Source organism: Protopterus annectens, chromosome 4.part1, assembly GCF_019279795.1.
Source record: "Protopterus annectens isolate FY-2018-M chromosome 4.part1, PAN1.0, whole genome shotgun sequence".
In the NCBI taxonomy this organism is placed as follows: Eukaryota; Metazoa; Chordata; order Ceratodontiformes; family Protopteridae; genus Protopterus; species Protopterus annectens.
In genome coordinates this window covers 731845544-731863723 of record NC_056734.1, presented here as the reverse complement: position 1 = coordinate 731863723, position 18180 = coordinate 731845544, and positions in this window count along the sequence as shown.

Genomic DNA, 18180 nt, shown 5'->3' with positions numbered 1-18180 from the left:
GAATTAATGATGGCTCCCAACTTACAATCGTCTGTGAACTTTGACAGCCAGAGTCCATTCATGTTGGCCTGGACTTCAGAGAAGTAGATACCAAACAGGAGAGGACCTAGGACCAAACCTTGTGGAACTCCATTCATGACTTGTCAGCAGTCTGACTTGGAGTCAGCTACTTTTACACTGTGGGTTTTATCTGTGAGCCAGTTTGCAGCCCACCTAGTGATATAGGGGTTGATGCCTAGCTTAGTGAGCTTTTCTATGTTTCCTGAGTGGGGAATGGTATCAAAGGTCTTGGCCAGATCAAGGTAGGCTGTATGAACCACTTTGCCTTCATCCACAGCTCTCGTGACTAACCCAAAGAAGTTGACTAGGTTGAGCAGGCATGATTTACCCTTCACAAAACCAAACTGTGTGGGATCCAGAGTTTGGAGATTCCCTATATCATTGTTTATTAGGTCTATGATGATGTGTTCCATAGCTTTGCATATCAGGCTTGTCAGGCTAATGGGGCGATAGTTCCCAGGGTCTGTAGTCACTCCTCCTTTGTGGAGAGGGATGACTGTAACAGTGCACCATTTGGTAGGGACAAAGCCTGAGGTAAGGCTGTGACTGAACAGAGCACACAGGTGAGGTGCCAGTTCACTCTGTAGTTCATGTAGAACACTGCCAGGGATATTGTCAGGTCCCATAAAAGCTATATTCTTGGCCATGGACAGTGATGTTTTAACCTGTGCAGCAGTAATACTGGGTGCCTGGCAATCTACTGGTATTGTGATTGGTGCTTTGGGGGGGTAAAGTTGGCACAGAATCTGTCGGCAAGTATATTGGCAATATCTGTTGGCTCGGTATAGGAGGTGCCATTGTGCAACAGCTCTGAGCAAATCTGGGTATTGCCATGGAGATTCTTTACATAACTATAGAAGGCCTTGTGGTTGTCTTTACTATCTGCTGCAATTATGTTTTCATAACTAGCTTGAGAGGATTTGATGAGGGATCTTAACTTTTTGTTGAGGCTAAGAGAGTTTTTCCAGTCTTGGGACTTTACCTTATTTTGTATCAATTTTCTCCTTCTGTTGTAGAGTTTGTTTATGGCAGGGGACCACCAGATTGGCTTCCTTTTTTTGGAGGAGAGTGGCTTGGTTCTATTGGGTATGGCGAGATCCATATGTGTTCGTACAGGGCACTAGTGTATGATTCGGTGGCCATGCAGCTGTTTTCCAATTGCATGGGTGCCGTGAAGTTAGCCACCTCTGTTTTTAGTGGAGGACATTTACCTTCTTAAGGACAACAATATGAATGAAGACAGATCTGCCTGTAGTATGCAAAAGGGGTACCCATATATTTACTTATATTGTTGGAAAACTCTTTAGATATTTTACAGACTGTAAAATCCAGATTTTTTTCTCCTGGTGATAACACAAAATTAAGTGCATTTTTTTTGTTGTACTAATTTATGAGCACACTAGCAGTCGATGAATACAAAGACCAATAGGTATCATTGTAATAATGAAGCAGCAGGCTTTTGTTATGTTATGTGTCCATTTTAAGGAGGAAAGAAACTCTTAATAGTCTGCAGTGAACATAAACTTTCCCTCCTTGTCCAATTAGATTGCTTAGTTGTCTGAGTCCATCTCATAGAAAATAAATAAATCAACACACACATCAAACATGCATACTTTTTCACTATAGAAAGTGCATGCAATTGGCTCCATTTACAGTCTGAAATTTAGTTCAGGTTATGCCTTGTTCTGATGTGTGTTAGCAAAATAGAACTCTTTTTAGCCTTTGAATTATGACTCTGAACAGTGTGGTAAACCCTGAACACTGAGACAAAACCTGCATTGATTTTGGAGTCCTATTTCATTTTTGCTTACTTATTCCAGTCACACGTATTGTCACTTGTACTCTGATACAGGTATTCTGTACTTTTCTACATATGTTTTTTTTTTTCATTTTAGCCAAAATGGAACTGGTAGATTTTCTACTTGGTCTGATGCCACATATTTTGTAGTGGTGTTACAGTATTGAGAACATTGTGATTTAACTACAGTGTCTGTGCTCATGCAAACTACTGCTGTATTGTTGCGTAAACGTACACTTGATAGTTATTTCTGCCTGGTCTGGTGACAGACTTGTAATCTGATTCACAATTGTAGAATATTATTACTTACTGCAAGTTCTGTGTTACCTCTAGCTGCTCATATCATTTATTTATTTATTTATTTATTTCCAGTTTGATTACCGGGGAAGTCCACTGGGCCCATCAAGCCCATTTTCAGTAGAGGCCCGGGGAGAAAAGCTCCATAACACAGAATACAGTAAAGATACAAGTCTAGAAAAGTTACAGTTAAATGAACAAGTTACAGATATATGAATTCAATACAAAGCATGAGCAACTTAGTTCATTGTGAAAGATCATATGGATTATACTGTACAGATTCATTTAGACATACATTCATTCATTTAAAGTAAGAAACTATTTACATACATTCATTCATATAAAGTAAGAAGCTATTTAGAATATTTGCATAGTTGAAATCATTTGGGAAATAGCTATGGGAGTTATAGAGAGCTTAGGAGCACAGGAGGAAATCCTTCCAGGAGCATTTACTTAAACAGAATTAGGTAGGGTGAAAGCAGATACATTTCCATTTGGAGGACAGGTATGTGAATAGCTGGGTTTTGAAATGATCTGTGTTTGGTGTTGTCCTTAGTGCGGAAGGGAGTGAATTCCATTTCTTGCCTAGGGAGAAAGAAAGGAGAAGTTGGTCAGCAGGTCATTCAGGTTTGTGAATAGTAATTAAGTTTTGGTGTTCAGATCTGAGAGTAAAGGGGTAAAGGGGGGGAAGGTTGTTTGTTAGTGTTAGATATTAAATATGCTGAAAGAAAAAGCTTGCTTAAATGCAGAAACAGAGTTTAGTAATATGTGATCAGCAACCATACTAAATGACTGTGGCTTAAAAAAATAAGGAACTTGCTTATGAGTGTATTACACACACACATCAAGAAAGCTGACTTCTTACAGCAGTGAAGAATGTAATCTGCTTTCACTGGACAACAGGACATGCTTTTCTAAGAAAGTTTAAAAATATATTTTTCTAAGAAAGTTAATCCACAATTGAAGACAGTTTACTTATCAGCATTTACAGAATCCACAAGGCATTTTCTTGAAGACAGTTTACTTATCATCATTTGGACAAGAACAGATGTGTTAGCAATCAAGGCAGTATCTTTCCAAAACCAAGAGGGTGTGTTGTTAACTAAAATATGTATAAAAATCTGTATTAAATATAGTTATGTTAAGTCCTGAGGTAAATGTTATATCTCTCACATCATCTGTCTATATGAGAAAAGTAGTTTGTAACAGTTTTTTTTTAAGCCAACGCTGTTGGTTTTTGGTTTATTAATATAAGTTACTACTGCTCTTAAAAAGACAGCAAAGTAGTATTCTCTCTCTCATCGTATATTCTGCAAGTTTCGAATCCAGCCAGCAAATCCCACAGCAAGCACCATATAATTTTTCAATGGCAAGCTAGCCTGCATTTTGAACCTAAAATCTGCATTTGAACCTAAAAAATGCATTTTTGAACCTAATACCTGCATTGAACCTATATCTGCATTCAAACACAAACTAACATTTGTACATATGTGTCAATTCTGAACAGAAGTATTCCAGTTTATGCAGCTTGATGTTAAACAGTTTGTATATTCTGAAGACAGATCTGTTCATGATAAAGAATTAACTGATGTTAAACAGTTATGTCCTGTCACCACATGTGAGTCAAATCAGTTACTGATAGAACCACTAGTATTTTTGTTACGACATATCAGGCAGACCATGAGGAGACTCTTAAACAGTTACAAGATAGAAAAAATAGATTAGCTTTTTATAATATGTTTGTGTTTTGCTTACATGGTAGGATGGTGAAATACAAATCATTCTCAAATGTTTAAAACTTCCATTCAATTAAAGCAATATATATATCAGTACTACAGTTTTTTTATATAATTGTATAGTAACACCACAACAAACAGTTAAAGTTCTGTATAATAAAAAGAAATAAAATCACGGATGGTATTAGTCAAACAGTCTTTGTAAAATGAATGTCAGAACAGTTAAATAAATAAATAAAAATACTGAAATCAAAAGTTAAAAAATATGTAAACAAATTGTAAAATAATGTTTAGTTTGCATGGTTATGCAAATCACAAATATAATATGAAGTGTTTTATAACAGCATTTTACTAACAGATGATTAAAGGCTAGACTGGATGAATAGTTACAGGAAATGTTGAGCAGATAAGATAAGAAACAAGACTGCCAAACAAGTGGCTTGAGTTTTTCTAAAATGTTCACATGCAACACTATTTGGTAATTATAATAAAACATCACAATTGTGCATATATGTCACTGATAAAAAATAATAAAAAAAAAACCTTAGTTACATCAAGTATAGCCAACAGATGGGTTATAGTATACATACAGTTCAAATAAAGTATATTGTATTGTTTAGTATTAAATTGTATTTACAACCTGTTAAACTGTAAAGCTATACAAAAGATGGTTTGCTTAAAATTGATAACAGCTATACAAGAGAGAGTAAAGATATGTAAAAAAACTGAACAAGATTGGTCACTATTTCAATATGTTTTTGTCAATATTAATGCTATTAAATTTGTAAGATTAGACTAAATTTACTTTATAGTCTTTGTATGTACAAATACAGAAGAATTCAGTACAAATTAAATTAATGTCTAAGAATACATTGTAATAAGTTTAAAAGTAAGTTGTCAAGTTGTAATATCACTGGTTTTACTCCAGTAAAATAATTGCTTTCAAATATTTATTATCTAAGCCCAGTTCAGTACTTTACCAAGATGTAATGGGCAGTTCGAAAGACATGACCACAATGTTATAAATGCTTACAGTAGCACATGGTTCTTGTCTCAAAGAATAAATTAATCAAATTAAACTAAAGCAGACACAGCTCATAACTGATAAAATAATTTCACAGAATAAAAGTTGTTAAATACATTCAGTTTTGGTAGTGATACTTAATATCAAAAGACTATATAATGTGATAAAAATACATATCAGTATAAAATGTTTTGAGTATGTTTAAAAACAGAGGGAATTGTTAGATATTAAATATGCTGAAAGAAAAGCAAATGCAGAAACAGAGTTTAGTAATATGTGATCAGCAACCATACTAAATGACTGTGGCTTAAAAATAAGGAACTTGCTTATGAGTGTATTACACACATCAAGAATGTAATCTGCTTTCACTGGACAACAGGACATGCTTTTCTAAGAAAGTTTAAAAATATATTTTCTAGACAGTTTACTTATCAGCATTTACAGAATCCACAAGGCATTTTCTTGAAGACAGTTTACTTATCATCATTTGGACAAGAACAGATGTGTTAGCATTTGCGTCATCAAGGCAGTATCTTTCCAAAACCAAGAGGGTGTGTGTTTAACTAAAATATGTATAAAAAGTCTGTATTAAATATAGTTATGTTAGACACAAGTCCTGAGGTAAATGTTATATCTCGTACTTTTAAGCTGCAACGTTTGTCCAGTTTGGTTTATTATAAAAGTTATTGGTTACTGATCTTAAAGACAGGTGCAAAGTATATTCTCTCATCAGTGTATGTTCTGCAAGTTTCTGTATAATATAACTAGACTTTGAATTTTAGCAGAATCCAGCCAGCAAATCCCACAGCAAGAGCAAGCAGTAAGAAGCAGTAAGCAGAGAGAGATCAATATATTTTTTCAGTTAGAGCAGGGCATTTTGTTGGGTGAAATAAGAGTCTGTGTGCAGTGGTAAGTTGGAGGTAGTCTAGGTAATTTGTGAGTTCTAGCCAATTCAGAGATTGGAGAGTAAGACAGTGATGGGTGGAATTTTTGGCTTTGGTGGCAAATTTGGAGATTTTGTTATAGCAGTTTTCAAGTTTAGAGGTGATGGAAGAGGTCAGGTTAGTTAGAAGAGGGGCTCTGTACAGTAGGGAAGGAAGAAGGTAAGTAATGGCCAGAGTATACCTAGTAGAGGTGGAGAGGAAGCGATTGTTCCTGTATAGCATCCCTAACTTTTGATGGGTTTTCTTTATATTTGTGTATATATGTGGATATCAGATTTGAGGTGTTCATCTATAGTAACGCCAAGAAGTTTGGCGAAGGGAACCACTTTGATAAGAGAGTTGGTTTAGCTAAGGACTTGAAAGGAACTTTTGTCATATGAGAAAGTTTTTGAGGGTGGGAATAGCAGTATTTTAGATTTGTTTGCATTGAGAGAGAGGTTATTTTGGTGCATCCAGGTCTCAGTGGTTGAGAAGGCAGTTTGGATTTTAGTTAGCAGTTTAGGGAGATTAGAGGCAGAGCAGACTTAAGTTGAGTCATCTGCATATTGAATGACTTTGGCATCAGGAGAGAAAATTATTGATAAAGATATTAAATAGCATGAGCCCGAGGATGGACCCCTGTGGTCTGCCAGTTGGGGGTGGGTAAGAAAGGAGAAGTGGCTTTCTTCCATTTCACAGCCTGAGCTCTGACAGGTATCTTGAGAACCAGGATAACACATCGTGCATTTTTTTGTATTAATTTTGCTAAACTTTGCCTGATATCATTTGCACTTAAAAGAGCCCTCTGCCTGTTACATCTGCTGCTGTATTGTTACTGTTCCCTATGAATCATTTTGTTATATAGCATCTGTATCCCTCCTGCTGTTCCTCCTGTAGATACATACTAACTGGCCTCCCTGCCATTATTTTATAGCAGGATGTAATTCTAGCCCACCTGTGACTTAGGACTTTTAGTTTATATTCACAGTGGTCAGATAGCTATATTTGGCTGTAGGATTTAGTTATAGAGCTCCACTTATTTTAAGTGTATAGTGTTTCTGATTGGTTTTCCTCCACAACTCCTCTCTTATAACTTGCTCTGAACTGAGACTCTGAATAGTGTAGTCAGCCCTGTACACCGAGAAAAGAGATTGATTTTGGAGTCCTCCTTTTTTATTATTTAAAGGAAAAACTGAACTGCTTAGCTCACTCTGTAGTGGGCTGTTTGTGCAAGAGCTTTTTCTTTAAGAAGCCTTGGTAAGGCAAATGGGCCTCAGTGCTCTAATTTTGTTGCTGCAATAATCTACATTAAATACAATTCAGACACTCTGTAAACCATACATAGCCTAAGAAAACTAAAATTCAGTTGTTTCTCTAAACCGACAAACCCAGCTAATTCTACCATCTGATATCCTACACACTGCAACTCTGAACTAAACCAACTGCCTCACCTAACAGCATAGATGCCCCACCCCTAACATCACTCAAGTCAGATCTATGAAGCATCGTATTCCCACAATGCCCATAGCCAGCATGATTGAGACGGATATCTAGAGACAATGTAAGAATTGCCTAATTTTGTCTTATGATCACATTGCTTAAACAGCATAACGCTGTGTGTGAAAAATGTCCTTATATAATGTCCATGGAGGCCCTTCTGTCATACGGACAGACAACCAAGAGATCGGATTCATCAGCAGACAACCACAGAAAAAAATTCACCATGACAACCATACCATAAGATGAGGTTCTGAAGAACTTTGTGGTTGCTTAAACCACAAAGACCTCCAAAATGTAACACAGATATTAAACACCCTCATCAATGATCTCAGACAGCAACACCTAGCACCTCACAAAGCACTAGGAGCCCCAAAATCTTAGATGCTAATCCAGGCAGATATTTACCCAAACAAATATTCTAGTCATAGGAGACTCAGTTGTAAGACATACAGACGTACCTCTTACTCAGCTGAGCATGGAAAGAGTGATGGTCAGTTGCTTTGTTTGGTGGCAGGAGCCATCAGATCGCACATGCACTCAAGTTCCTGAAAATCAGGTACCAGTAAGATTCTGTCACAGTATATGTGGCTGTTAATGACTTGAGATGTGCCTCCATGGACTATATGAAGAGAGACATGATGGAGGTCTCTCACTATGTGCCCCCAGGTGAATATAAGTCTAGCACTTATAGTTTTCTGCTCTCTCCAAGGATGATGCTGCAATATGAGCAAAAATAATTAACTTTAGTAATTGGCTTAACTTCTGGTGTCATTTGGAAGAGGTACATTATTTGTCAGCCTGCATAAGGTATAGCACTGCTGGTGATTCCCTGCTGGGTGAGAAAGTAAACCTATATTTTTTGTCTTTGACTGATAGAGCTGCTTTCTGTCTTACCTGCTTCATTTTCTTTTCTGTTTTAAGAAGTCTTAGCCTGATTATTTTATTATGTGTGAGAGATAAGCACTTACCTAGGCTCATATTTCACATGTTTCTTCATTGGTTAATTTGAATTGTCTCCAGAATGATACTTAAATACAAAGTGAAATTATGTGCCTTTGTCTTTGTCTGAAGGATTTCAAGTCTGCATAAGATATAGCACTGCTGGTGATTCCCTGCTAGGGTTGCCTACCCACCTTCCCATTTGTTGGTCTTCTTTTTAAACCTGGTGATTTTAAGCTTCTTCTATTGTAAATTGAGCTTAATAAACTCATCCCTTTCTACACTGCTGCTATCTTAATTTTTTTATTTTTATTATTTATCTGCCTTTCCTTGCTCTTATATTGAAAAAGTGCATTTTGCCTCTTATCGTCTGTTGCACTGATTTACCTCATCTGAATTTATTGTCTAGGTAGCTGTTGGATAAAGTAGTGTATTTTTACACTCTAGCAAGCTCTTATTTTCTCATCGAGGTCAGTGGGTTTTCCTTTTAGTGGACTGGGAACTAGCCTGGTCTGTCTAGGTTGAGGAAACACTTGAGATTTCTGCATGTAGTTTTATTAGCTGGAGAGCTTATTAATCAGCTTATCTTGTTTTTAGTGGCTTCATAAATTCTGTACAATTGAGTGGCTCTTGGTTCATTTATGCAAAGTGAAGTACTTTTATTGAATAATCACACTTTTATGAGATGATTAAGGTACACTGCTGTATCCATATCTTTAAGTTTGTTTGTGGTAGTACTTCACTCTGGACACTCTCTTACTGTGCTTTTACATTAGGAGGACTGGGATTATTCATCGAGTGGCTGTAGGTTTTTACCTGGTCTTTCTGATGTGGAAATCCATCAAATGGCTCTTAAGTATATTTTCTTTGCACTTCTCTTATATACTGTGACTGTACTTCAGCGGTTAAAACAACTGCACTGTTTGCTACTGCTTTACACTGTATTTTACTACTGCATTTGTTGCACTTTGACTGTATTTCACACTAACTGTTGATTTTACTTAATTTAAGAAAATATCTGTTTCTGCTGTTTTATTCTGTTACTATTGTTAATTCAAGAAACACTATGCTGCTTTTTTACATTGTTGCTTATTTAATTAAAAAAAATCTGCTTTTTTGTGTTGCTCCATCACACTACTGTTGGCTGTAGTATAGACTGGAATAAGACTGGCTGAATTCAGTTCTGGTTGTAGACTGAGCATTAAAAATCAGAACATCTTTTTCTTGAGAAGCCCCACTGTACCCTCATGGCAGGAGTGTAAAGTAGGACAATCTAATTTAAGGTTACTGGTTCAGGGCTCAGTTTGAGCTGTTTCATTGGTGCAGGGCTCAGCTTGAGCTTTTTTATTGGTTTGTTTGTATTAGCTGCTTTGGTCTTGCTTGCACATAGTGTATCACCATGCTGAGGGGTTAAATTTTGGTGGTTATAGACCCTAAAGCACCAATAAAAATATTTTCCCTTAGAAGCGGCTGCTATCTAGCAGAGCAGTTCTTGAGTAGCTCTCAGCTGCTTAGTGAACCATCCAGCAGAGATTTTATCTCTTACCTATCAAATTCAGATGCTGTAGATCCCCTCTGTTCTAGACCGCCTACTGTACACTCCATAGGTTAGTCACCCTAAAATAGCTCCCTGCCTGATGCCCCCCTTTTCTCCTTATCTGCTGAGTTACCAGGTTCAAACCTTGCATTATGGACTGTCAGTTTCCCTCTGTTTCTCCTGCTGGCCTGGTGGACATGTTTTTTGAAGCAGTGTAGCAACTGTCTCATGTATGCTGACAACTCCTTACTCCTAAATCACTCAAGTACAATTTGTAAGAGATGCTCTTACACTAAGAATCTGGCATCACTGCTCTCTTGCCACCAGAACAGCAACACTAAACAGGTTGTCAGCTCACATACCACGACCCCTATTCATAATATGCACCTAACACATAAATCTTCATATGCAGAGGTATTCTCTAGAAACCTACCTAAACAACAGAGACTTCCAAAACACAAACATGCTACACCTAACACAGCCAGCACAGCAACAGTAAACAGGTTGCCACCTCACACACCACGACCCCTATTCATAATATGCACTTAACACATAAACCTTCATAATGCAGAGGTATTCTCCAGAAACCTACCTAAACACCATAGACTTCCAAAACACAAACATGCTACACCTAACACAGCCAGAACAGCAACAGCAAACAGACTGTCTGTTCACACACCACGACTCCTATTCATAATATGCACCTAACACATAAACCTTCATAATGCAGAGGACTCTCCAGAAACCTACTTAAACACCAGAGACTTCCAAAACACAAACATGCTACACCTAACACAACATACAAAGCACCCAATACACATAAAAACACTAGCACCTGTGTCTCACCAAATAAGCACTTAAGGAAATGCACAACTGTTCCAAATGTTTTAGTTATAGGGGATGCTATAGTGTGACATACAGATGCCCCACTCATCAGGTTGAATAAGGAGAAGGTTGCAATCAGCTCCCTGTCTTGTGCAAAGATTCACCAGATCACACATACACTCAAGTCTCTCAACAACTACTGTTATGACTCCATCATAGTTCATGTTCATGTTAACAACTTGGGACATACCTTTCTGGACTATATGAAGAGTGACATGATTGAGCTCTCAGAAAATGTGCCCCAGGTGGGTATGTCCCTAGCTTTGAGCAGTATTTTACCCTCGCCTAGGATAATACCACAATATAAACAGAAAATGATTGACTTCAATAATTGGCTTAGTTTTTGATGTCATTCTAAGGGGATCCAGTTCCTGTCAGCCTGGGACAATATGGTGAATACATCATACTGCTTTGCCAAAGATGGTCTTCACCTGGTAGGTCTAAGCTTTTGGTTCCTGGTTAAGGCACTTGCTTCCCCCCATAATGCCTTTCTTAAGCAAGGTGGCAACTATAAAATTCCTGATGTGAAAATAACAAATACAAAGAAACTAAGGGTCATGCTGCTAAATTCTAGGAGTTCAAATCAGAAACTGCACTGTCTCAGGAAGCATTCTTCTCCATGGAAGATGTTGACATCTGTGCAGTCACAGAAACCTACCTCAAGGCCACAGACAGTACCCCGGCCTTGCAAGGCTACAATGCCTTCCACACTTTCAGACCACGAATTGAATGTGAGAGAAACAAAAGAGGTGGAGTATCTATCTTCATTAAAGATAATTAGACATCTAGACTGGTTATCCATGAAAATTCTATGGAGCTACTCCAAATCTAAATTACTGTGGGTAAGATCACCCTTCAGATCATTGTCAGATACATGTCCTCTTCCATGAATCAAGATGCCCACACAGCTTAGTTAGACCTACTTGGTACTATTAAGGTACAACCTAACAGCCTAGTCATGGTTAACCTTAACTATCCTTCCATTAGTTGGGAAACATATACTAGCCCAAACTCACTTCCACACAAGTTACTGGACTCTGTTAACTCAAATGCCCTGGAACAAATAGTACACAACCCCACAATGGGCTCCAATATTCTAGACCTGGTCCTCACCAAAATGAGTGACCAATGCAATGCCCTGTAGGGCCCACACTGGTTAAATCTGACCATCAATCAGTCATTTTTGAAGTAGCGATAGCACCAGAACTCCCCAAAGGAGAACTCAAGCTAAAATAAAAATCACAAAAGCCAGCTATACTCTCTTAAGGGAAGGTATAATTGATTTCCAAACTCCAGTTTCCACACATGGCATTGACAGTAATATTAAGGTATAAACTGATGCCCTGTATAAACCTCCTGTAAAATGTATAGACACAGCCATGCCAGATAAGATTAAGATCCTCAAGAAAAAACAAACCATCCTGGTGGACGACTAACATTAATAAATTATACAATAAGTGAGAGAAACTACTGTCTAAAAATACAAAAGTGAGATCCCAGAAGTGGAAGAGCACTCTCCTCAGCCTTAACAAGCAAATACGACAACTCATAAAATCTTCAAAGAACAACTAAGAGAAAAATTTAGCAACCAGAGCCACGGAAAACCATAAGGCTTTCTTCAGCTACATCCGCAACCTAAAAGGTAGGACTCAGATGTGTGTTCAACTAATTGTCTTTGGCATCACATACACTGGCCCTGTGGAAATTGCAAACCTGCTAGCAGACAGGTTAGCAAAGATTTCACCCTTTATCCCCTCAAGTATACCACAAACCATGTCATCATCATCTCATCCTCCCTGCATTTCCAAAGAGCAAGTAATCAATGGGCTCTCCAAGGCTAAGAACGCAGCTTCCATGGGACAAAATGGCATTCTGGGCTGCATTCTTAATGTTCTAAAACAAGAGCTAGCTACTCCATTAGGCACTCTATTTAATGACAGCGTGAGTACTGGCTTTGTGCCCACTGAAAGGAAAACATTGACTGTTATTCCCCTCCACAAGGGTGGCCTGGCAACAGACACAGGTAACTATAGACCCATAAGTTGAACCAGCTTCTTCTGTAAGGCAGTGGAATGAATCATCATGAACCTCATAAATAAAGATACGGGTGACCTCCAAACCCTGGATCCATCCCAGTTTGATTTTTTCAAGAGCAGGTCTTGCCTGCTAAGCTTGGTGGACTTCTTCGAGAACATGACCAGAGCCATAGACAAGGTTTTGTAAAACAGAATTGGAAACAGTTGCATACCTCATTGCTGGTTGCGACCTACTAATGGCAGAAGGACTGTATACTGAAAGGCATAATAATGTGGTGAGACTGTTGCACTGCGGATTGTGCAAACATTATGGTACTGAAGTTGCTGAAAAACACTGGAAACATGAGCCACAAAGCATCATAGAAAATGATGAATTCTACATCACATGGGATCATCCATTGCCAACAGTTCAAAAGATAGATGCTAGAAAACCAGATATAGTGGTCCAGGAAAAGAAGACTAAAGTAGCATTGATCATTGAAATCACCACTCCCAGTGACTACAGTGTCCTCCATACAAAGAGAGACAAAACCATTAAATATCATGATTTGCAGGCAGAAACTAGAGCAATGTGGAAGAAAGATACTCAGATAGTTCCAGCAGTAATAGAAGCAACAGGTCTTATAAAAAGAGTCTACAAGCATATTTAGATATGCTACCAATACATGTAACTCCATACGAATTGCAGGAGTCATTACTGGGCACATTGTGTGTGCTGTGAAGAGCACTTTTGGCTGACATCAAAGAGTGAAACAATACTAATTTTGTAAACTTTAATCATATTTTGACTCAGGAATTGGGTCCATTCTCATCATGGTATTAGAAACTAAAAAGATTTGGAGAAATTAAAAAAGGGGAAGGCCATGCACATAGCCTATCTTGACTTGGCCAAGGCCTTCAACACTGTCCCACATATGAGCATCATTGACAAACTAACACAGTTGAATACCAACCCCTATGTTGTCAGGTGGATTACAAGCTGGGTCACAGATTGACAACACTAGTCAAAGTGGGAGATTTTACCTCTACCAGGAGACCTGTCACCAGTGGGGTCCCACAGGGGTTAGTGCTGGGCCCCCTCTAGTTTGGCATATACTTCTCAGAAGTCCAGGCCAAAACAAAGGGGCTGTGGCTAACAAAGTTTGTGGATGACTGCAAATTAGGTGCTATCATTGAATCCCCTAGCGATGGCAGTGTACTTCAAATGGAGCTTGCACAGAGCAATGACTGGTGTCAAAGCCATGGTCTTAAACTAAATGTTATAATATGCATCATCATTCCCTTCAGTAAAAACAATGTCCCTGCTGATTATAAAATAAACAATAATACCCTAAGTACCAATTCTGTAGTGAGAGACCTGGGAACACAAGTTGACTGTGACCTCAGAGTTGACCACCATGTGTCTACTGTGGTGAAGAAGGCATTCTGTGTCACTCATCTGATTAGCAGAGGCATCACCTCAAGAGCAAAAGTGGTTATAACTCCCCTGTACTTGTCCTCATCAGGCCTGTTATTGAATATAATACTCCCTTTGGTATGTACCATACCAGACACCTGCATCAACTTGAGAGACCTCAGTGATTTCTAACTAAGAAAATTCAGGGTCTCTGGCATGTCTTATACAGACAGACTGAAGTCACTGTCACTGTACTCAGTAGCATATGGACTACTTAGAGGCAAATTATGTCTGGTTTACAGGGTTATCTCTGACCCAAATCTAATGGAAATGCTGCACATCCATAAGTCAAATGGGACTAGAGTCACTCATTCCAGGAACCTCAATCTAGCCTGTGACATAAGCAGGACTTGCTGGAGAGACAGATACATCTCTCAGAGCTTGCCACTTCTCTGGAATAGGCTTCCAATCCATATCAAGCAGAGCACCTCCATGACCCTGTTTAAGTGTAATCTGGATGACTGGCTGGGAAACCATAAATTTCTGCTGGTGATTGCCCCAGCTTCCCCCCTGGACATGGGCAAATACTTGCTAGAAAATCCTTGGGCATAGATGATATCCCTCATCTAGTATTATATTGGGATTTAATGGTTAAGCTTATTAAGATACTCAGATCAATAGCCTAGTAACAGCATATGAAACTATGAACCTGTGATCAACAGATAGTGAATGTTGTGTCACTAATGATAGTCTGCATCTGTCTCTTTTGGTTTCCAAATACTGGCTAAGATATTCTCCACTCCCATACCTGCCATCACTCGGCAATGACAGCCAACATAACCTTATGAGCAAAGGAAGATATGAAGGTGTTACTGATCAATGGTAAAGGCCTAAGCAAAAACTCTACTCCATATAAGCCCTCCTGTCCTTGGAGGATGCAGATATCTGTCTAGTGACTGAGACAAGGTTTAAATCAGTCTACAGTCCCCCAGCTGTACATGCCTCTAATGCTTTCCACTCATTTAGACTGGCTACTGTGCATGAAGTAAAAAAGGTGGAGGTATCCAAATGTTTATCAAGAACAATTTTACATCTAACCTGGCTAAGCAGCATGATGCATTAGAACTTCTTCACGTCCAGCTCACCATCAGTAAATGATACATTATAACTTCTTTATGTCAAAATCATCTTCAGTAATGTCCCTTACCATATTATATACAGTTATAGAACTCCCTCTATAACCCAACATAGTCACAGTGCCTACTTACAAGAATGAGAGTCACTCGGCAGTAAATCCAGCAACATTTTCCTGGTTGATTTTAAATATCCAGCTATAGGCTGGGCAATCTACACCACCACTAATGCACAAGTACAGAGATTCATAGACTCTGTTAATACAAATATTCTGAAACAACTGGCGAGAGTACCTACTAGGGGCAAATACACCCTTGACCTTATCCTCACTAATATGGGTGAGTCTTGCTGCACCCATTCCATATCATCTTCACATATCAGCTCAGATCACAAAACTGTTTCCCTTGAAATAAAATTGAAATCTAGGATTCTAGGAGCCCCTAGAACTTTTAGAAACATCTGCAAGGCAAACATCCTACTTCTAAGCAATACTCTAACAAGTTACTAACTTGTATAACAACTGCTTAGAAACAACTGTACTATTTAGAAACAAGTATAGAGTTAACAGCAAAACAAACCTCACCTTTGTGGGAAAGATTGCCACCCATGCTAAGGACAATCAAAATGTCTTCTATAGCTATGTCTATAACCTCAAGAGCAATATTTCAAGTTGATTGTGAATGATACCACATACACTGAAACTGAAGAGATAAAGCAAACTTACTAGCTGAAAAATTCAGCTCCATCTTCACCAGTCTTTCACCCCTATTATCTCAAAAGATGTTCCAGAAACAGATACTCCCCCTGACTTCATGCAGGAGCAAATCCTGAATGTGCTGTCAAAGGCCAGGAATACTGCATCAATGGCCATGCACTGACCCAGATAATTACTGACCCATAATTCTAACCATCCTCATTTGTAAGGCCATGGAAAGACTCATCAAGGAATTAATCATTTAATGGCATAGGGGACCTCCAAACAATGAACCCATCAATGTTTTTGTTTGTAAAAGGCAGGTCTTGATTAATCAGCCTAGTAGATTTTTATAAGGTCACCAAAGTAATGGATAAAGGCAAGACCATGCATACCACCCACCTTGATCTGACCAAAGATTTTGATACAATACCTCACTCAGGTATAGTGGATAGTGGAAAACCTTGCCCAATTGAGAATAAACCCCTACATCACCTGGTGGGTTGCCAAGTGGCACACAGATAGGACTAAAGAGGTTAAGATAGGGAAAACTATCTCCAGAAAAAGACCAGTCATCAGTGGAGTCCCACCATGCTCTGAACTAGGATTGCTCCTGTTTGGCATCTATTTCTCTGGAGTGAGGGCAAACACCAGTGGGCACTGGCTGAGAAAATCTGCAGATGACTGCAGCAATTCTGTACAAATGCTTATCCAAAAAAAAAAAAACTGGTGCCATAACCATGGACTAAAACAAAACACCAAAACGTACATTATGGAATCTGTTGTGAAGCCCACCACCCTGGAAAATTACCACAGTGGCAATGTGTCTCTAAGAGTTAACCCTGTAGTTCAGGCTTTGGGAATATACATGAGCAGTAACCTGAAATTCTACCATGTGACCACATTGGTAAAACAGTCCTTCTATTGCACAGCTTATAAACAAAGGTATAGCCTCAAAGTCCAGGGATATCATTGTTGACCTTAACTCTGCTCTCATTAAGCCAGTCATTGAGTACAATGTCCAGTTTGGCATGTTTCTGGCCAGGTATATGGAATAACTCGAATGCCCACATAAGTTCCTCCCAATGAGACTAGAGGGCCTAGAACATAAGTTCTACATGGACTACCTCAAGTCATTGTCACTGTATTCAGTATTCTACAAACTGCTGCAAGGGGACCTGTGTCTGGTTTATAACACATCCTCTGACTCTATACTGATGGACCTATTGCACATCTGCAAGTCAAATTGTATCAAAAATTCTTAATCTAGGGACTTGAACCTATCCTGCAAGTTAAACAGAATTGCTTAGAGAGAGAGAGTTTCATCTCTCAGAGTTTATTTCTACACTGGAACAGACATCCATCCATGTAAAATGAAGTTTATCCCTGTCCCTTTAAAGTATAACCTGGATCTATGGATGGGGGTGAGGACATTTTCCCTAGGACTGTCTCTGTAATATTTTTGGGCAAAGGCAGCATCTACATGCTCTTCCTACAATATAGCACCTATAAATACTCAGTGGTATTTCCTAAAAATAATCACAGCTTCACCCATAAGCAATCACTATCATGTGGGTATTATATAAATATAGACAGTGGAACTAGGTATGGCTAATTTTAATTAATAGGATAATCATATAGGATTAAAATGTCCCACAGGGGCAATTAGCCTAGTATTCCTCTATAAACCTATGAACCTACAAAACATTTGCCTTTATAAATGTAAATGTGACAAGCAAAGTTAATTCTCAAAATTCTGTAGGTTGACTTGATTTTGGAAGGTTAAACATGTAACTACTGTAATATTTATGTGGCAAATATCTTTGAATCCTAATAAGTTAGATGCAAGAAGCTGCATATCCTCATGCACTTTTTGGTTAAAAATTAAATCTGAGTAAAGATCTCATGCAGGTTAAACACCTATATATGATGTGTCTTTTTGCTGCTTATTCATAATTCAGGTAAAATCACAGAAATCATATAGTGCCAGACTACAGAGACATTTACAGAACTGAAGAAATATATCAGCAGAATTGAATAAATGCATTTACTATTGAAAGTTTTGAAGTATAGAAGGAACTTTTATAGTGAAAAACATGCTAGATTTGCAATCACCAAGATTTCTTCACTTCAAGAAAATGTAATACATTCATGGAAGCTTTAGAAGCTATAGAATTAGAAATTCACTTCATTCATTACTCCATGTGGATTAGCAGAGAAA